This window comes from Bos grunniens, chromosome 23 (genome assembly GCF_055505025.1).
Source record: "Bos grunniens cultivar Pamir isolate PY7600 chromosome 23, Bosgru_T2T1.0, whole genome shotgun sequence".
In the NCBI taxonomy this organism is placed as follows: domain Eukaryota; kingdom Metazoa; phylum Chordata; class Mammalia; order Artiodactyla; family Bovidae; genus Bos; species Bos grunniens.
The window spans coordinates 4,540,328-4,562,623 of record NC_141187.1 but is presented as its reverse complement, the minus strand read 5'-3'; the positions used below and the strand labels follow the sequence as shown (position 1 = coordinate 4,562,623).

General features: G+C 39.4%; 1 protein-coding gene across 4 annotated transcripts in view; it reads left to right on the top strand.

Annotated features, from left to right (window-relative positions):
• The window catches only part of BEND6 (BEN domain containing 6), a 63,633-nt gene extending 50,220 nt beyond the window's left edge, over window positions 1-13,413 (top strand). For all 4 annotated transcript variants that reach the window (XM_086370992.1, XM_086370993.1, XM_086370997.1 and 1 more), the window contains one exon: window positions 12,169-13,413. The gene's annotated coding sequence lies outside the window, so the exon portion shown is untranslated. The remainder of the gene's footprint in view (window positions 1-12,168) is intronic.
• Window positions 13,414-22,296: the final 8,883 nt, after the last annotated feature.

Below are 22,296 nucleotides of genomic sequence, written 5' to 3'. Positions count from 1 at the left end.
ATGTTCTAGCTATTGTAAATAGTGGTGCAATGAACAATGGGATACATGTGTCTTTTTAAATTTTGGTTTCTTCAGGGTATGTGCCTAGGAGAGGGATTGCTGAGTCATCAGATCAGATCAGTCACGCAGTCATGTCCGACTCTTTGCAACCTCATGAATCGCAGCATGTCAGGCCTCCCTGTCCATCACCATCTCCCGGAGTTCACTCAGACTCACGTCCATCGAGTCAGTGATGCCATCCAGCCATCTCATCCTCTGTCGTCCCCTTCTCCTCTTGCCCCCAATCCTTCCCAGCATCAGAGTCTTTTCCAATGAGTCAACTCTTCATACGAGGTGGCCAAAGTACTGGAGTTTCAGCTTTAGCATCATTCCTTCCAAAGAAATCCCAGGGCTGATCTCCTTCAGAATGGACTGGTTGGATCTCCTTGCAGGCCAAGGCACTCTCAAGAGTCTTCTCCAACACCACAGTTCAAAAGCATCAATTCTTCAGCGCTCAGCCTTCTTCACAGTCCAACTCTCACATCCATACGTGACCACAGGAAAAACCATAGCCTTGACTAGACGGACCTTTGTTGGCAAAGTAATGTCTCTGCTTTTGAATATGCTATCTAGGTATGCTATCTATATAACTTTCCTTCCAAGGAGTAAGCGTCTTTTAATTTCATGGCTGCAGTCACCATCTGCAGTGATTTTGGAGCCCAGAAAAATAAAGTCTGACACTGTTTCCACTGTTTCCCCATCTATTTCCCATGAAGTGGTGGGACCAGATGCCATGATCTTCGTTTACTGAATGTTGAGCTTTAAGCCAACTTTTTCACTCTCCACTTTCACTTTCCTCAAGAGGCTTTTTAGTTCCTCTTCACTTTCTGCCATAAGGGTGGTGTCATCTGCATATCTGAGGTTATTGATGTTTCTCCCGGCAATCTTGATTCCAGCTTGTGTTTCTTCCAGTCCAGCATTTCTCATGATGTACTCTGCATATAAGTTAAATAAACAGGGTGACAATATACAGCCTTGACGAACTCCTTTTCCTATTTGGAATCAGTCTGTTGTTCCATGTCCAGTTCTAACTGTTGCTTCCTGACCGGCATACAAATTTCTCTAGAGGCAGATCAGGTGATCTGGTATTCCCATCTCTTTCAGAATTTTCCACAGTTTATTGTGATCCACACAGTCAAAGGCTTTGGCATAGTCAGTAAAGCAGAAATAGATGCTTTTCTGGAACTCTCTTGCTTTTTCCATGATCCAGCGGATGTTGGAAATTTGATCTCTGGTTCCTCTGCCTTTTCTAAAACCAGCTTGAACATCAGGAAGTTCACAGTTCACGTATTGCTGAAGCCTGGCTTGGAGAATTTTGAGCATTACTTTACTAGCGTGTGAGATGAGTGCAATTGTGTGGTAGTTTGAGCATTCTTTGGCATTGCCTTTCTTTGGGATTGGAATGAAAACTGACCTTTTCCAGTCCTGTGGCCACTGCTGAGTTTTCCAAATTTGCTGGCATATTGAGTGCAGCGCTTTCACAGCATCATCTTTCAGGATTTGGAATAGCTCAACTGGAATTCCATCACCTCCACTAGCTTTGTTCATAGTGATGCTTCCTAAGGCCCACTTGACTTCACATTCCAGGATGTCTGGCTCTAGGTCAGTGATCACACCATCGTGATTATCTGGGTCGTGAAGATCTTTTTTGTACAGTTCTTCTGTGTATGCTGAGTCATATGGTAGTTTTATTCCTAGATTTTTAAGGAATCTCCATACCGTCTTCCATAGTGGCTGTATCCATTTACATTCCCACCAACAGTGCAAGAGCACTCCCTTTTCTCCACACCCTCTCCAGCATTTATTGTTTGTAGACTTCTGATGATGGGCATTCTGACTGGTGTGAGGTGATACCTCATTGTAATTTTGATTTGCATTTCTCTAATAATGAGGGATGTTGAGCATCTTTTCATGTGTTTGTTAGTCATCTGTCTGTCTTCTTTGGAGAAATGTCTGTTTAGGTCTTTTTCCCATTTTTTGATTGGGTTGTTTTTCTGGTATTAAGTTGTATGAGCTGCTTGTATATTTTGGAAATTAATCCTTTGTCAGTTGTTTCATCTGCTATTATTTTCTCCCATTCTGAGGGTTGTCTTTTCACCTTGCTTAGAGTTTCCTGTGCTGTGCAAAAGCTTTTACATTTAATCAGGTCCCACTTGTTTACTTTTGTTTTTATTTCCATTACTCTAGGAGGTGGGTCATAGAGGGTCTTGCTTTGATTTATGTCCTCGAGTGTTCCGCCTATGTTTTCCTCTAAGGGTTTTCTAATTTCTGGTCTTACATTTAGGTCTTTAATCCATTTTACGTTTATCTTTGTGTATGGTGTTAGGAAGTATTCTAATTTCATTCTTTTACATGTAGCTGTCCAATTTTTCCAGCACCATTTATTGAAGAGGCTGTCTTTGCCCCATTGTATATTCTTGCCTCCTTTGTCAAAAATAAGGTGCCCACAGGTGCATGGGTTTATTTCTGGGCTTTCTATCTTGTTCCATTGGTCTATATTTCTGTTTTTGTGCCGGTACCATACTGTCTTGATGACTGTCGTTTTGTGGTATAATCTGAAGTCAGGAAGGTTAATTCTTCCAGCTCCATTGTTTTTTCTCAAGACTGCTTTAGCTATTTGGGGTCTCTTGTGTTTCATATGAATTTTGAAGTTTTTTGTTCTAGTTCTGTGAAAACTGCCATTGGTAATTTGATAGGGATTGCATTGAATCTGTAGATTGTGTTTGGTGGTATAGTCTTTTTCACAATATTGATTCTTCCTACCCAGAAACATGGAATATCTCTCAGTTTGTTTATGTCATCTTTTATTTCTTTCATCAGTGTCTTAAAATTTTCTGTGTACACTTCTTTTGTCTCATTAGGTAAGTTTATTCCTAGATATTTTATTCTTTTTGTTGCAGTGGTGAATGGGATTAATTCCTTGATTTCTCTTTCTGATTTTTCGTTGTTAGTATATAGAAATGCAAGTGATTTCTGTGCGTTGATTTTGTATCCTGTGACTTTGCTAAATTCACTGATTAGCTCTAGTAATTTTCTGATAGTATCTTTATTGTTTTTAATGTACAGTATCATGTCATCTGCAAACAGTGAGAGCTTGACTTCTTTCCAATCTGGATTCCTTTTATTTCTTTTTGTTCTCTGACTGCTGTAGCTAGGACTTCCAGAACTATGTTGAATAATAGTGGTGAAACCCTTGTCCTGTTCCTGATCTTACAGAGAATGCTTTCAGTTTTTCACCATTGAGAATAATGTTTCCTGTAGGCTTGTCATATATGGCCTCTACAATGTTGAGGTTGGTTCCTTCCGTGCCCATTTTTTGAAGAGTTTTCATCATAAATGGGTGCTGAGTTTTGTCAAAGGCTTTTTCTGCATCTACTGAGATTATCATATAGTTTTTATCTTTCAGTTTGTTAATATGGTGTATCACATTGATTGATTTGCATATATTGAAGAATCCTGCCTCCCTGGAATAAACCCAACTTGATCATGGTGTATGAGCTTTTTAATGTATTGTTCAATTCTGTTTGCTAAAATTTTGTTGAGGATTTTTGCATCTATGTTCATCAGTGATATTGCCCTGTAGTTTTCTTTTTTTGTGTTGTCTTTATCTGGTTTTGGTATCAGGGTGATGGTGGCTTCATAGAATGAGTTTGGAAGTGTTCCTTCCTCTGCAATTTTTTGAAAGAGTTTTAGAAGAATAGGCATTAGCTCATCTCTAAATGTTTGATAGAATTCTCCTGTGAAACCATCTGAGGGCCTTTTTTGGTGGGGGGGAGATTTTTTTTATTGCAGCTTCAATTTCAGTGATTGCAATTGGGTTGTTCATAATTTCTACTTCTTCCTGGTTCAGTCTTGAAAGATTGAACATTTCTAAGAATCTCTGTTTCTTCCAGGTTATCCATTTTATTGCCATATAGTTGTTCATAATAGTCTCTAATAATCCTTTGTATTTCTGCACTGTCTGTTGTAATCTCTCCTTTTTCATTTCTAATTATGTTGATTTGTTTCTTCTCTCTCTTTTCCTTGATGAGTCTGGCTAAAGTTTTGTTCGCTTTGTGTATCTTCTCAAAGAAGCAGCTTTTAGTTTTATTAAGCTTTACTCTTGTTTCTTTCATTTCTTTTTCAGTTATTTCTGCTCTATTTTTATGATTTCTTTCCTTCTGCTAATTCTGGGGGGTTTTGCTCTTCTTTTTCCAGTTGTTTTAGGTGTAAAATTAGGTTGTATATTCAATGTTTTTCTTGTTTCTTGAGGTAGGATTGTATTGCTATAAACTTCGTCTTAGAACTGCTTTTTGCTGCATCCCATAGGTTTTGAGTTGTGTTTTCATTGTCATTTGTTTCTAGAAATTTTTTGATTTCCCTTTTGATTTCTTCAGTAACCTGTTGGTTACTTAGAAACGTATTGTTTAATCTCCATGTGTTTGTGTTTTTTTACAGTTTTTCTGTTGTATTTGATATCTAGTCTCATAGCATTGTGGTCAGAAAAGACACTTGATATGATTTCAGTTTTCTTAAATTTACTGAGGTTTGATTTGTGACTCAAGATGTGGTCTGTCCTGGAGAATGTTCCATGTGCACTTGAGAAGATGTATTTTTCTGCATTTAGATGGAATGTCCTGAAGATACCAATGAGATCCATCTCATCTAATGTTTCAGTTAAGACTTGTGTTTCCTTATTAATTTTCTGTTTCGATGATCTGTCCATTGGTATGAGTGGGGTGTTAAAGTCTCCTACTATTATTGTGTTACTATTAATTTCTCCTTTTATGTCTGTTAGTGTTTGTCTTAATGTATTTCAGTGCTCCTATGTTGGGTGCATAGATATTTACAATTGTTATGTCTTCCTCTTGGATTGATCCCTTGATCATTATGTAGTGTCCTTCCTTCTCTCTTGTAATATTCTTTATTTTAAAGTCTATTTTTTCTGGTATGAAGATTGCTATTCCAGCTCTCTTTTGCTTTCCATGTGCATGGAATATATTTTTCCATCCAGACATCTAGAATATATTTTTCCATCCAGACTCTCACTTTCAGTCTATATGTGTCTTTAGGTCTGAAGTGGGTTTCTTGTAGACAGTACATATATGGGTCTTGTTTTTATATCCATTCAGCCAGTCTGCGTCTTTTGGTTGGAGCATTTAATCCATTTACATTTAAAGTAATTATTGATATATGTGTTCCTATTGCCAGTTTCTTAACTGTTTGGGGTTTGATATTGTAGATCTTTTTCTTCTCTTGTATTTCTTGACTCTATAAGTCCCTTTAACATTTGTTGTAAAGCTGATTTGGGGTTACTGAATTCTCTTAACTTTTGCTTGTCTGAAAAGCTTTTGATTTCTCCATCAATTTTGAATGAGGTCCTTGCTGGGTACAGTAATCTTGGTTGTAGATTTTTCCCTTTCAGTACTTAAAATATATCCTGCCATTCCCTTCTGGCCTGCAGAATTTCTGCTGAAAGATCAGCTGTTAAACGTATTGGGTTTCCCCTGTATGTTCCTTGTTTCTTTTCCCTTGCTGCTTTTAATATTCTTTACTGTGTTTCATCTTTGTTAGTTTGATTATTATGTGTCTTGGCCTGTTTCTCCTTGGATTTACCCTGTATGGGACTCTTTGTGCCTCTTGGACTTGATTGATTATTTCCTTTTCCATGTTGGGGATATTTTCACCTATAATCTCTTCAAAAATGTTCTCATACCTTTTCTTTTTCTCTTCTTCTCGGACCCCTATAATTTGAATCTTGGTGCATTTGACATTGTCCAAGGGGCCTCTGGAACTATCCTCAGTTCTTTTCATTCTTTTCATTCATTCATACTTTATTCTGTTCTTCAGAAGTTATGTCTACCATTTTATCTTCCAGCTCACTGATTCATTCTTCTGCTTCAGATATTCTGCTATTGATTCCTTCTGCCATATTTTTAATTTCAGTAATTATGTTGTTTGTCTCTGTATGTTTGTTCTTTAATTCTTCTAGGTCTTTGTTAATTGATTCTTGCATTTTCTCCATTCTGTTTTTTCAAGGTTTTTGATCATCTTTACTATCATTATTCTGAATTCTTTTTCAGGTAGTTTGCTTATTTCCTCTTCATTTATTTTGGCTTCTGTGTTTATAGTTTTACTCATTTGTGCAGTATTTCTCTGCCATTTCATTACTTTTCTTAAACTTATTGTGTTTGAGATCTTCTTTTCCCAGGCTTCAAGGTTGAATACTTTCTTTTGGTTTCTGCCCTCCTAATGTTGGTGCAGTGGTTTGTGTAAACTTCATACAGGGTGAGATTTGTGCTGTTTTGTTGTTGGTGGTGGTCCTCTGATGGGCAAGGCTGAGTGAGGTGGTAATCCTGTCTGCTGATGATTGGGTTTGTATTTTTGTTTTGTTTGTTGTTTGGATGAGGCATCCTGCACAGGGTGCTACTCATGGTTGGGAGATGCTGGGTCTTGTATTCAAGTGGTTTCTTTTGTGGGAGTTCTCACTATTTGATAATCCCTAGGATTAGTTCTCTGGTAGTCTGGGGTCTTGGAGTCAGTGCCCCCACTCCAAAGGCTCAGGGCTTGATCTCTGGTCAGGAATGAAGATTCCAGAAGTGGTGTGTTATGGCATTAAGTGAGATTAAAACAAATACCCAAAAACGAGGAACCAAAGATGAACCCCAGACAAATGGCAGTTACAAAATCAGGCAAAATAATTTAAAAAATGGAAAATACACCTATACATATACACCCATAAACAAAATGAGAACAGTCCAATAAAAGTAAACTACAATGGATTGACCTGGTGAAAACGGAAACCAAAAGTTATATCTACCAGTTAGGAACAAAACTAACTACGGCACAAACTGGAAAACAAAGCTAGAGCAAGGTGCCAGCTGAGGATTAAGCAAAGAAAACAAAACTAGCAAATATGTTGAGAGGAAAGTAAAGGAGAAAAACAAAGAAAGAATAGATATTCAAAGTTAAATAGAGGTAGATAAAGAAAAGTTATATACATTAAAGATTAACTGCAAGGGAAAAAGAACAGTAGGAAAAAGCAAACAAAGGAATAAATGTAGAAAGAATAATAGGTTTAAAAAATTAAAATTTAAAAAAAGAAGAGGAAAGAAAAAAAGAAGAAGAAAAGGAAAGAAAAAAAATAAAATAAAGAAAAACTCCACAGAACTGCAAAGGTCTAATGTAGAAGCAGAGGTTTATAACAACAATAAAAAGTGTGATTGAAAGAAAAAAACTCAAAAGCTTGATTAGCTTTCATAGTGTCAATAAAACTGACAACTACAACAGAGGAGGGGTGAAAGAGGGAAAAAAAAGAAAAAGAAAGAACATCCAAAAGAACCACAGAGCAAGTCAAAACATAAGAGTAACAAATGTTTTTCTTGAGCTACTGCTGTCAGGGAGTCACAGTCCACCTCACCTCCCTAAGATGGCCTCCAATACTGTGCTGGTCTCTGGACCTGCTGTGGGGGCAGCTCAGATTCTAATCTGGTCCTACTCCTGTATGCTCTTGCCTCCAATGTCCACAGCTATCAGAACTAGTATGTTTTCTTTTGTGGGAGCTCTCAACGTCCTTTTATCTATTCCATAGACACAGGGTCTGCCTTGTTGATTGTGTGGATTTAATCTGCAGCTTGTACAGCTGGTGAGGAGGTTTTGGGTCTTCTTCCTTAGCCACACTGCCCCTGGGTTTCAATTGTGGTTTTATTTCCACCTCTGCATGTGGTTTGGGGGTTTGTGTCCACTGGGGTTTGCTCCTGAGGCTGCCCTGGAGGGCTTGGGTTTGCCTCTGTGAGGGCCAGGTGTGGAGGCAGTGCAGCTGTTTGAGTCTCAGGGGTTCTGGCAGCAACAGTACTCAGTAGGGCTGGCGGCTAGGGCAGCAGGAAATACAGTGCTCTAGAAAGGTACGGCAACCAGTATTGGCCAGTACGCTCCAGTATTCTTGCCTGAAGAACCCCCCTGACAGAGAAGCCTGGCAGGCCACAGTCCATACAGTTGCAAAGAGTTGGACATAATTGAAGTGACCCCATGTGCATAGACTTTTCTTTGCCTGTGGCAGCTCTGCCCCAGTGAGGGTTGAGTGTGAAGGTGGTGCAGCTACTTGGGTTGTGGGAACCCTGGTGGCACCAAGTGTGCAGGGACACGGACTGCCTCAGCCTCAGGAGTTATGGTGCTATCAGTCTTTTTTAGAGCCTCTGGTAGCTGGCAATCAGAAGGCCTCTTTGGCTAGTCTTTCTCCATAGCTCCGCCCATTCAGGCACTTAGAGGGTTCTCTTGCCTGGGGTCCTTCTATGTTGTTCTGAGTGTCAGGCACATAGAGGGGGCCCCCTGGCTGGGGTCCTACTCTGGAGATCAGCATGTCAGGCACTTAAAGGGGCACCCTGGGTGGGGTCTTAACTCTAGTTCGGTGCATCAGGCACTTGATGGGCCATCCTGTCTACTGATCAACTGCCAGTGCTGACGTGTGGGGAAAGAGAGGCTATAGTGATGGCTCCACTCCCTACATGTGACTCAGCAGTATTGCCTTGCTTCCATGGCTGCCTGGCTTTCCTCCACAGGCATTTTCCACCACAATCTCCTCCCTCACATCCTCTCTGTCCGTCTCTCCAGTCGACAGCAGCCCTTGCCCTGGGGTTGCTCCACAGTCCCTAAGCTCCAGCTCCCAGCCACTGCACCTTCTAAGTAAGGGACCTGTGTCCCTGTCCAGGGTATGTATGGCTGCAGCAAGGACTGTCTGATTCTCATTCCATTTAGGTTGACAGAGATCAACTGTTTCACTCTCAGCCTTATAAGTTTTTCCTCTGACTCAGACAATTGCCCCGATGTGGGGATCAGACCCCTGCTTCAGTTCTCCCACCCACTGAAGGCAGGTCCAGACCTAGTAACACTCCTGTTTTTCCCCCTAGTTCCTTCATCCTAACAAGTTTTTGCATGGTTCTATATATTCTTTTCCACTGGTCAGGTACTCCTGTCCACTCTCAGCTGGTGGTCTTTATGCATCTCTGTGTGTGAAGGTGTATTCCTGATGTATCCATGAAGAGAGGTGTACTCCGTGTCCACCTCCTCCCCCGCCATCTTGTTCTCCAAGACCTTTTTTGTATTCTTGCCACCTCTTCTTAATCTCTCCTGCTTCTATTAGGTCTTTACTATTTCTGCCCTGTATTGTTCATTTCCTTGCATGAAACATTCCCTTTATAACACCAGTTCTCTTGAAGAGATCCCTATTCTTTCCCATTCTACTGTCTTTTATTTCTTTGCACTGTTCATTTAAGAAAGCTTTCTTATGTCTCACTATTCTCTGGAATTCTGCACTCAGTGGGTATGTCTTTCCCTTTCTCCTTCACCTTTCACTTCTCTTTTTTGTTTCACAGACAAAACTCTGTGAGCCTTTGACCTGCTTCATGTTGTACTCCAAGGTCAAACTTGTCTGTTACTCCAGATATCTCTTGATTTCCTACTTTTGCATTCCAATCCCCAGTGATGAAAAGGGCATCTTTTTCTGATGTTAGTTCTAGACTGTGTTGTAGGTCTTCATAGAACCAGTCAACTTCACCTTCTCTTGCATTACTGGTTGAGGCATAGACTTGGATTACTGTGATGCTGAATCAGTTGCCTTGGAAAAGAACCAAGTACATTCTGTCATTTTTGAGATTGAACTTAAGTGCTGCATTTTTTATTCTTTTGTTGGCTATGAGGGCTACTACATTTAGTCCACTGGATTCTTGCCCACAATAGTAGACATAATGGTCATCTGAGTTAAATTCACTCATTCCTGTCCATTTTAGTTCACTGATTCTTAAAATATCAATATTCACTCATGGCATCTCCTGCTTCATCACATCCAATTTGCTTTGATTCATGGACCTAACATTCCAGGTTCCTATGCAATATTTTTCTTTACAGCATCAAACTTTACTTTCACCACCAGACACATCCACAACTGAGTGTCATTTCCAGTTTGACCCAACTGCTTCACTTCATTCTTTCTGGAGCTATTAGTAATTGATTTCCTCTCTTCATCTGTAGCATATTCTGAACTAAGAGGCTCATCTTCCAGTGTCATATCTTTTTGCTTTTTCATACTGTTCATGGGGTTCTCACAGCTGGAACACTGAAGTAGTTCTTCTAAAGGGACTTCTCTAAATGAAAAAGAAAAACCAGAAACTCCAGAAAAAAACAGAAAACCAGAAAATAGAATTATATTTCTAGGAAAACAAGAAAGGTAAAATTTCACAAGGAAAAAAAACTCACCAGTAAGAGCAAACAGACAGTAAGGGCAGTATACCCACCACTTATAATGCTAGTATGAAAGTTAAAAGACAAAATCATCTATGTTGAATAGTTAAAGAGTACACAAAATACAAAGACATAAATATGATGTAAAAAACATGACATGTTCTGGGGAGGAAGTAAAAATGTAGGATTGTTAGAATTTGTTTGAATTTAGGAGATTATCAACTTAAAAAAAATTATCTGTATATATAGGTTGCCATATATAAACCTCGGGCTCCCCAGATGGCTCAGTGGATAAAGAACCTGTCTGCAGTGCAGGAGACATGGGATCGATCTTTGGGTTGGGAAGATCCCCTGGAAAAGGGCATGGCAACCCACTCTAGTATTCTTGCCTGGGAAATTCCATCAACAGAAGAGCCTGGCAGGCTACAGTCTGCTGCTACTGCTGCTAAGTCGCTTCAGTTGTGTCCGACTCTGTGTGACCCCATAGACGGCAGCCCACCAGGCTTCCCTGTCCCTGGGATTCTCCAGGCAAGAACAATGGAGTGGGTTGCCATTTCCTTCTCCAAATGCATGAAAGTGAAAAGTGAAAGTGAAGTCCCTCAGTCGTGTCCGACTCTTCACGACCCCATGGACTGCAGCCTACCAGGCTCCTCCTGCATGGGATTTTCCAGGCAAGAGTACTGGAATGTGGTGCCATTGCCTTCTCCAAGGCTACAGTCTATGGGGTCACAAAGAGCTGGATACGACTGAAGCGACTGAGCACGCTCATATAAACCTTATGATAACTAAAAACACAAATCCATAATACATTCCCCCACAAAAGAGAAAGGGATCCAAACGTAACTCTAAATACAGTCATCAAACCAGAGGGAAGAGAGCAAAAGAAGAGAAAAGAAAAAAACAAAGAAAGAAAAATGAATAATGAGGAAACTATAAACAAGACAAAAAGTCACCCTACTGAATGAGAGAAGATATTTGTAAATGATATACTCCATAGGAGTTAATATCCAAAATACAGAGAACTCATACAATTGAACATAAAAAAAAAAACACAAACAGCCCCATTTAAAAATGTATAGAGGACCTGAATAGACATTTTTCCAAAGAAGACATACAGATGGCTAAAAGGCATATCAAAAGATGCTCAGCATCACTAATCATCAGGGAAATGCAAATCAAAACCACAACGAGATATCATCTCACACCTGTCAGAATGGCTATTATCAAAAATACAGCAAATAAGAAGCGTTGGCAAGGATGCAGAGAAAAGAGAACCCTCATGTACTGTTGGTGGACTGAAAAATTGGTACACCCTCTGTGGGAAACAGTATGGAGGTTCCTCAAAAAATAAAAAATAAAATTACCATATGAGCCAGCAATTACACTTCTGGGTATTTTTCCAAAAAAAAAACAAAAACAGTAATTAGAAAAGATATATGTACCCCTGTGTTCATAGAAGCATTATTTACAGTAGCCAAGACTGGAAGAAACCTAATGTTCACTGACAGATGAACGGACAAAGAAGATGTGGGATATTTATATATATACATATATATAATTTCATATATCTATGAAAGAGGTAAGGTAGGTTTGGGAAATTTCCTAATATTTAAACACTCAGCGAGTATTATTGAAGAGTGACAAACAGAACTGTAGATAATTTTTTAACGGGTATGTGGGGATTGTTAATTTTCCTTTGTGTGTTCAAGTTTTCTTTAAAGTCATTTGTTAAAAATATATATTAAATATTTTAGTTGTTACCTATGCCGGAACTCTTCAGAGTAGATCATAAAACAATTCCTTTGCCACTGAGCTATCAGGGAAGCTTATTAAAAAAAAAAAAAAACTGTTAAAAATACTATAAGAAGTCTCACATAAATATGTTCTTTTCTTTTTTTTACTTGCTTCTTATAGGTATCCTCAGTTCCTGAAACAAGAGCACCTTCAGTTGTAAGTCTAATACCGGCTCTTGCTGGAGACTCTGCAGCCTCCCTGGCAGTGAGCACAGGGACAGGCGCAGGGACAGGCCGAGAGGCACTTGGGACACCGCTGGCCGTCCTACTGGAGCACAAGCTCACGAAGAAGCTGCATGTAGACGCCACCCTCAGTACCAGTGACGCATCAAACCACAGAGTTTCTAGCAGGCCCACGAGCATGCAGTATAGTTTCTTGGAAATATGCACTTTCCTGCCCCAAAGTGCTTCCCTGTACAGCTAACCCAACAGGATAATCTGAGCTCTTATCATAACAACAAAAACTTTAACCCCTAAGAGTCATCATTGTCCTGATCAATCCCTGTTCCATTTATTATTACCAATGACTCTCCATTTTAGCTTTTGGATCTTTAGTATAAGCACATGTTTGGAAAAGTAAACAGTGAAAAAATCAATGTTCACAAACATGAGAGCAACAAAATCAACTTAATTGATCATTATATCTAATGAACTACTAGTATCTTAGCAATAAGATTACATAAAATTTATAAAATAAGAATCTGAGAAAATAAGAACAGGAAGAACTTTTCATTTTACTATAAACTTATTCCACTGTACTCCTGAAAAAGAAATAAATCCAAGTTTTTGATTGTTAAAACATGCATCAACTTTTAAAAAAAACCTTTTTTATGTTTGTCTGTTTACCTGCTTCTTTTTATTGCCTAAAGTATATTAAATGCACGTGTGTAATATAAAGCATCAATATCTAAAACATTGTGTATAAGATAAAAGCCTTTTTGTTGTTGTTGGTTATACTGCTACATTGCTTAGTTTTAACTAATTTGTTTTCATAGTTTCAGAGGAGAAAATAATTGAAAACAAAAATGGGTTTAGTAATTAGCCACATACACGAATACCATTTTGTAAACGAATGAAAGATAAAATATTCTTTATCAATAGACTTCTCATTTGACGTCAGGTTGTCACAAGTGACAATTGTGCAGTGTCAAGCCATGCTTCTTCAGCACAAAAGGCCATGCTCAGACTTGGAGAGGAGGATCCCTAAGATGGTTACAAAGTCCAGTACTGTGGACCCGGGAACATTCCATAACGGTTGCTTGACAACAATGTGATTGTACAAAATAAATATTCTTAAGGAAATAACTTAGGTTGACATTTGCTACTTTTAACTAAATATGAATAAATTTCATTGAAAATATAAAAACCATTTGCTTGTTTCTTATTAATGTGAAAAATCCAGGGAGAAAATAATTTTCTGGGCTGATAGTTCTTTTACATAACATAGGGTTGCTTGTATTAGTATCTTTTCAAATCAAAGTTCTGTCTGGATGTATGCCCAGAAGTGGAATTGCTGGATCCGATGATAACTCTAATTTTAGTTTTTTGAGGAATCTCAATACTGTTCTCCCTAGTGGCTGCATCAATTTACATTTCCATCAACAGTATAGGAGGGTTCCCTTTTCTTCACATCCTCTTCAGCATTTATTATCTGTAGACTTTTTAAAAAGATTTAAAAGAACTAAAAAACTGAAAAGCTTCATATATTTAATGATCGTATATGCTTGTCAAATAAGAGCTGAGGTGAATTTTTTTCTAAATTCAATATCTGCGATGTCATTGTTTGCTCTCTGGGTTTCAAGTGTGTGGTCACCTGATAGACCATCCACTGCAAGTGTATGTCCATGTTCATTCTTTGGACCCTGGTCACTGTGAGGTGGAGCCTGGCAAGGGCTAATCGTCCTGGGGGTCAATAACAAATATCAGTGCTCCTGTTAACCCTGTCATAGCCAAATAGAGGGTCAAAAAGTCAACGTGTTGCAGGAAGTTCCAAATGTGAAAATTAACAAAGCAGTTGAAAGCTACAGCTAACATCATATTTCATGATGGAAGACAGAATGCTTTCCCTCTAAAGGAAGAACAAATCAAGAATCTTTATTCTCACTACATATAGTCAAGATTGTGTTGGAGCTTCTAACTAGTACAGTAAGCCAAAGAAAGAAATAAAAGTCATTCAGATTAGAAGAGAAGCAGAAAGATTGTCTTTATCCACAGACAACAGGTTTATCTACGCAGATGATCAAATGGAGTGTCTAAAAAGTAGGAAAACTAAAAAGTGAGTTCAGCAAAGATGCAAGATACAAGATCAATTTACAGAAGTCAATTGTATTTCAGCTGTTGGGTCAGCAAGATGACAGAATAGAAGTTTACTATCACCTTTTTCTGATAAAATGTGGTCCACTGGAGAAGGGAATAGCAAACCACTTCAGTATTCTTGCCTTGACAACCCCATGAACAGTATGAAAATGCAAAAAGATAGGACACTGAAAGATGAACTCCACAGGTCAGTAGGTGCCCAATAAGCTACCAGAGATCAGGGGAGAAATAACTCCAGAAACAATGAAGAGACAGAGCCAAAGTAAAAACAACACCCAATTGTGGATGTCAATGGTGATGGAAGTAAAGTCTGATGCTGTAAAGAGCAACATTGCATAGGAACCTGGAATGTTAGGTCCATGAATCAAGGCAAATTGAAAGTGGTCAAACAGGAGATGGTAAGAGTGAACATTGACATTTTAGGAATCAGTGAACTAAAACGGATTGGAATGGATGAATTTAACTCAGATGACCATTATATCCACTACTGTGGGCAAGAATCCCTTAGAAGAAATGGAGTAGTCATCATAGTCAACAAAAGAATCAGAAATGCAATACTTGGATGCAATCTCAAAACAACAGAATGATCTCTGTTCGTTTCCAAGGCAAACCATTCGATATCACAGTACTCCAAGTCTATGCCCCAAACAGTAATGCTGAAGAAGCTGAGGTTGAATGATTCTATGAAGACTTACAAGACCTTCTAAAATTAACACCCAAAACAGATGTCCTCTTCATTAATAGGGGACTGGAATTCAAAAGCAGGAAGTCAAGAAATACCTGGCTAAGTCACTTCAGTTGTGTCCGACTCTGTGCGACCCCATAGACAGCAGCCCACCAGACTCCCCTGTCCCTGGGATTCTCCAGGCAAGAACGCTAGAGTGGGTTGCCATTTCCTTCTCCAGTGGACCTGGAGTGACAGGCAAATCTGGCCTTGGAGTATAAAACAAAGCTGGTCAAAGGCTAACAGAGTTTTTCCAAGAGAACACGCTGGTCATAGCAAACACCCTCTTTCAACAACACAAGAGAAGACTCTACACAAGAACATCACCAGATGGTCAATACCGAAATCAGATTGATCATATTCTTTGCAGCCAAAGATGGAGAAGCTCTATACAGTCAGCAAACACAAGACCAGGAGCTGACTGTGGCTCAGATCATGAACTTCTTCTTAAGTATTCAGACTTAAGTTGAAGAAAGTAGAGAAAACCACTAGACCATTCAGGTATGACCTAAATCAAATCCCTTATGATTATACAATGACAGTGACAAATAAATCAAGGGATTACATCGGATAGACACAGTGCCTGAAGAACTATGGATGGTGGTTCATGACATTGTACAGGAGGCAGGGATCAAGACCATCCCCAAGGAAAAGAAATGCAAAGAGGCAAAATGGCTGTCTGAGGAGGCCTTACAATTAGCTGAGAAAAGAAGAGAAGTGAAAGGAGAAAAGGAAAGATATACCCATTTGAATGCAGAGTTCCAAAGAATAGCACAGGGAGATAAGAAAGGCTTCCTCAGTGATCAAAGCAAAGAAATAGAGGAAAGCAGTAGAATGGGAAAGACTAGAGATCTCTTCAAGAAAATTAGAGATACCAAGGGAACATTTCATGCAAAAATGGGCTCAATAAAGGACAGAAATGGTATGGCCCTAACAGAAGCAGGAGATATTAAGAAGAGGTGGCAAGAATACCCAGAAGAACTATACAAAAAAGATCTTCAGGACCAAGATAACCACGATGGTGTGATTACTCACCTAGAGCCAGACATCCTGGAATGCGAAGTCAAGTGGGCCTTAGGAAGCATCACTATGAACAAAGTTAGTGGAGGTGTTGGAATTCCAGTTGAGCTATATCAAATCCCAAAGGATGATACTGTGAAAGTGCTGCACTCAATATGCCAGCAAATTTGGAAAACTCAGCAGTGGCCACAGGACTGGAAAAGGTCAGTTTTCATTCCAATCCCAAAGAAAGGCAATGCCAAAGAAAGTTCAAACTACTGAACAATTGCACTCATCTCACATGCTAGTAAAGTAAAATCCTCCAAGCCAGGCTTCAACAATATGTGAATCGTGAACTTCCGGATGTTCAATCTCGATTTAGAAAAGGCAGAGGAACCAGAGATCAAATTGCCAACATTTACTGGATCAGTGAAAAAACAAGAGAGCTCCAGAAAAATGTCTGCTTTTGCTTTATTGAGTAGGCCAAAAAAGTTGACTGTGTGGATCACAACAAACTATGGGAAATTCTTAAAGAGATGGGAATACTAGACCATCTGACCTGCTTCTTGAGAAATCTGTCTTCAGGTCAAGAAGCAACAGTTAGAACTGGACATGGAACAACAGACTGGTTCCAAATAGGAAAAGGAGTACATCAAGGCTGTATATTGTCACCCTGCTTATTTAACTTACATGCAGAATACATCATGCAAAATGCCAGGCTGGATGAAGCACAAGCTGGAATCAAGATTGCCAGGAGAAATATCAATAACCTCAGGCATGCAGATGACACTACCCTTATAGCAGAAAGCAAAGAAGAACTAAAGAGCCTCTTGATGAAAGTGAAAGAGGAGAGTGAAAAAGTTGACTTAAAACTCAACATTCAGAAAACTAAGATCATGGGATCTGGTCCCATCACTTCATGGCAAATAGATGGGGAAACAATGGAAACAGTGGCAGACTTTATTTTCTTGGGCTCCAAAATCACTGCAGATGGTGACTGCAGCCATGAAATTAAAAGACACTTGCTCCTTGGAAGAAAAGTTATGATAAACCTAGAAAGCATAGTAAAAAGCAGAGACATTACCTTGCTGATAAAGGTCCATATAGTCAAAGGTATGATTTTTCCGGTAGTCTTGTATGGATGTGAGAGTTGGACTATAAAGAAAGCTGAGCACCAAAGAATTGATGCTTTTGAACTGTGGTGTTGGAGAAGACTCTTGAGAGTCCCTTGGACTGCAAGGAGATCCAACCAGTCCATCATAAAGGAAATCCGTCCTGAATATTCATTGGAAGGACTGATGCTGAAGCTGAAACTGTAATACTTGGCCTCCTGATGCAAGAACTGATTCACTGGAAAAGACCCTGATGCTGAGAAAGATTGAAGGTGGGAGGAGAAGAGGACGACAGAAAATGAGATGGTTGAATGGCATCACCAATGTGATGGATATGTGTTTGAGTAGGATCCTGGAATTGATGATGGACAGGGAAGCCTAGTGTGCTGCAGTACATGGGGTCACACAGATCAGGTACAACTGAGCAACTGAACTGAACTGATCATCATTTTCATCCATGGATGAGAGTATCTTTCCTGTATTTTCATTCTGGATGAGAGCCCCCAGGTCCAGCAAAGAAGTTCCAGCACACCATTGAACAAAAGAAATACAAGAATAGACAGACTGAAGATGGTAAAAACAGTTTCACTTTACTCACATCACCACGCCCCAAACTGGCGCAGCTTAGTGCCAAGGGAAACCTCCTTGACTCATGATGTCTCCCATATGGGTAAGAGAGAGATAGTGAATGAGCTGGCCCAAATAAGTTATGCTGAATGCTGGCTAAGAGGCCCACTTCTTTCTTGCCCTTCCAGAATACCAACGTATTTGGCATGGCTGAATAGGGGAGAGGCTGTGGTGCAGGGAAGAGAGATAAGAATCACAAGCAATGAAGGCTTAAACTGAACAAAAGGCCAAGGAACCCACTGATTGACAGGCTCCCCCAGGAGGCCTGCCAACCAGTGGAGTGGGACACCTCACATGTAGACCCCACAAATGGGACACCCCTACTGGTCTGTTCATAGATTATAACAATAATACTGTTAAAATTTCCAAACTACATAAAATGATCTACAGATTCAACCGTAATCTCTATCAAAATCCCAATGGCATTTTCAAGAAATAGGACAAACAGTCCTAAAATTTTTATGTTACCACGAAACTCCTGAGTAGCCTAAGAAATCATGAGAAAGAAAAACAAAAGTTGAAGACATCACAATTCCTGATTTAAAGTTATATTACAAAGCTATAGTAATCAAAACAGTATAATACTGGCATAAAAACAGACACTGGCATAAAAATAGACCAATAGAACAGTATAGAAAACTTAGAAATAAAATCACTCCATATACAGACATCTAAGTTTTGGCATGGGTACCAAGAACACACAATGGGGAAATAACAATCTCTTCAATATATAGCATTGGGAAAACTGGCTATTCACATGCAAAAAATAAAATTGGGCCCTTATCTTACTTCATAAACAAAAATTAATTCAAACTAAATTAAAGTCTGAAAATGCAAACTGATAGAAGAAAATGTAGGAGAAAAGCTCATTGACATTGGTCTTCGCAATGATTTTTCTGGATACAACACCAGAAGCACAGACAAAAATAAATAAGTTCAAACTAAAACTTCAAAATTTTTGTTCAAAAACAAATAAGTTCAAACTAAAACTAAAAAGTTTCTGACACAGCAAAGGAAACAATCAACAAACCAAAATCAACCTGCAAAATGGAATAAAATATTCACAAACCACATACCAAATCTCTTTAAAGAGAGATTGCTATGCTATGCTATGCTAAGTCACTTCAGTTGTGTCCGACTCTGTGCGACCCCATAGACAGCAGCCCACCAGGCTCCCCCATCCCTGGGATTCTCCAGGCAAGAACACTGGAGTGGGTTGCCACCTCCTTCTCCAATGCATGAAAGTGAAGAGTGAAAGTGAAGTCGCTCAGTCGTGTCCGACTCTTAGCGACCCCATGGACTGCAGCCTAACAGGCTCCTTCGCTCATGGAATTTTCCAGGCAAGAGTACTGGAGTGGGGTGCCATTGCCTTCTCCTTAAAGAGAGATTACTATCCAACTATATATGGAATTCTTACAATTCAATAGCAAAAAACAAATAACTCAATTTAAAAATGAACAAATAGATATTTTTCCAAAGAAGACATACAAATCACCAGCAGTTATATGATAAGGTGCTCAGTGTCATTAATCATCACGGAAATGAAAGGCAAAACCACAAGGAGATATCATTTCATTTCTGTTAAGATAACTATTATAAAAAAAAAAGAGAGAGAGAGATAATAAGTGCTCTGGCAAATGTGCAGAGAAAAGGGAATTCTTGTACACTGTTGATGGGATGTAAATTGGTACAGTCACTAAAGAAAACAGTACAGTGATTAAAAACAGAACTACAATATGATTTAGCATGTGTCTCCTGGGTAATATAAATAAAAAGAAATAAAATCTATATCTCAAAGAGATATATGAACTCCTATGTCCATTGCACCATCATTGCAATAACCAAGATGTGGAAACAACCTAAGCATCTGGTGACAGAAGACTGGATAAAGACAATACCGTATAGATACACAGTGGAGTGGGCTTCCCCGGTGGCTCAGTGGTAAAGAATCCACTTGCAATGCAGGAAACACAGGGGATGCAGCCGTGATCCCTGGGTTGGGAAGATCCCCTGGAGGAGGAAATGGCAATCCACTCCAGTGTTCTTGCCTGGAGAATACCATGGACTGAGGAGCCTGGTGGGCTACAGTCCATAGGGTCACAAAGAGTCAGATACGACTGAGTGCACGCGCGTGCACACACACACACACACAGTGGAATACTATCCCACTTTAGAAAAGAAGGAAATCCTGCCATTTACAGCAATGTGGATGAACCTGGAGGACATTATGCTAAGTGAAATAAGCCAAACACAGAAGGACAAATAGCATATGATCTCATATGAAGAATCTAAAAAAAATGAACTTATTGAAACAGAGAGCAAAATGGTTGTTTCCATGGGCTGTGGGTGTGAAGAGAATGAGGGCATGTTTGTCAAAGGGTACAAACTTCCAATTATAAGATGAATAAGTTCTGGAGACTTAATGTACAGAGAGGTGACTAATGTATAGATGACTCTTTGCTAAGTCGCTTCAGTCGTGTTCGACTCTGCGTGACCCCATAGACGGCAGTCCACCAGACTACCCCATCCCTGGGACTCTCCAGGCAAGAACACTGGAGTGGGTTGTCATTTCCTTCTCCAATGCATGAAAGTGAAAAGTGGAAGGGAAGTCACTCAGTCGTGTCCGACTCTTAGTGACCCCATGGACTGCAGCCTACCAGGCTCCTCCATCCATGGGATTTTCCAGGCAAGAGTACTGGAGTGGAGTGCCATTGCCTTCTAGTTAACAATAATGTTTTGCATACTTGAAATTTGCTAAGAGTGGATCTTAAGTGTTCTCACCACACACATGTGTTAATCAGTTTGTGGGAATCTTTTCACAATGTTTAATAATATCAAAACATCGTGTTGAACACCTAAATGTACACAATTTTTATTTGTCAATTATAGCTCAATAAGGTGGCTTCCCTGGTGGCTCAGGGGTTAAAGCATCTGCCCGGAAAGAAAAATAAGTTTTACTTGTAATAACAATGAACAATCAGAAATTTAAATTTGAAAAATCATACCAGTTATAATAGCACAAAAAATATGAAATACTTAGCAGTTAACAAGATATATGAAACATCTGACAGTGAAAACTACAAAATGTTGCTAAGTTTAACATCTACAACAATTAGAAAAAGAAGATAAAGCTGAGAGACCAACATTACTTGATTTCAAGACTTATTGAAAAACTATAGTAATCAAGAAGATAGTGTGTACTGGGTATCAAAATAGATAAATTTCACCAACAGAATATAATTCAAAGTTCAGAAATAGACCCACATGAATATGGACAATTGGTATTTGACAAAGTGCAAAGGCAATTCAAATGAAAATTATTCTTTTCAACAACTGGTCCTGGAACAATGACATATCCATATCATATCCCACACCATATACAGAAATGAATTCTAAGTGGATCACAGACATAAAATTAAAACCTAATTCTAAAATTTCCATAATAAAATAAATGAGAATATTTGTAACTTCTTAGGCAAAGATTGGAAAACACCCTGATGCTGGGAAAGACTGAAGGCAGGAGAAGGGGATGACAGAGGATGAGATGGTTGGACGGCATCACCAATTCAATGGACATGAGTTTGAGCAAGCTCTGGAAATTGATGACGATAGGGAATCCCAGAGTGCTGCAGCCCATGGGGTTGCAAAGAGTCAGACGTGACTGAGTGACTGAACTGAGCTGAGGCAAAGATTTCTTAAATACACCACCAAAAGAAAAAATTGATAAATTAGACTTCATCAAATGTAAGAACTTCTCTTTGAAAGACAACTTTAAGAAAATGGAAAGAAAAGCCACAGACTGGGAGAAAATATTTGCAAATCACAGATCTGTTAAGGACTTTTACCCAAATAAATAAGCGATTCTCAATATTCGACAAGAAAATAAATAATCCATTTAGGGCTCAAGGTGGCAGAGTAGAAATATGTGCGCTCATCTCCTCCTCCAAGAGCACCAAAATTGCAACTAGCTGTTGAAAAAGCATTGACAGGAGGACACTGGAACCCACCAAAAATGATACCCCACATCCAAAGGCAAAGAAGAAGCTGCAGCAAGATGGTAGGAGGGGCACAATCATGATAAAATCAAATCCCATACTCGCCGGGTGGGTGACTCACAGACTGGAGAACAGTAATATTAAAGAAGTTCTTAGCTGTTGTGAAGGTTCTGAACACCATGTCAGACTTCCTAGCCTGGGGATCTGACAAACAGACTGGGAATCCCAAGGGAATCTGGCCTCAAGGGCCAGCAGGATTTGATTATAGGACTTCCAGAGGATGAGGGGAAGCAAAGACTCCAGTTTTGGAGGGCACAAATAAAACTTAGCATGCACCAAGACCCACAGGATAGGAGCAGTGACCCCACAGGAGACTGAACCAAGGCTACCTGCTAGCATGTGAGGGCATCCTCTGGAGGTGTGGGTCAGTAGAGCCTTACCACAGGAGCCGGGGCACTGGAAGGTCCCCCTTGTTG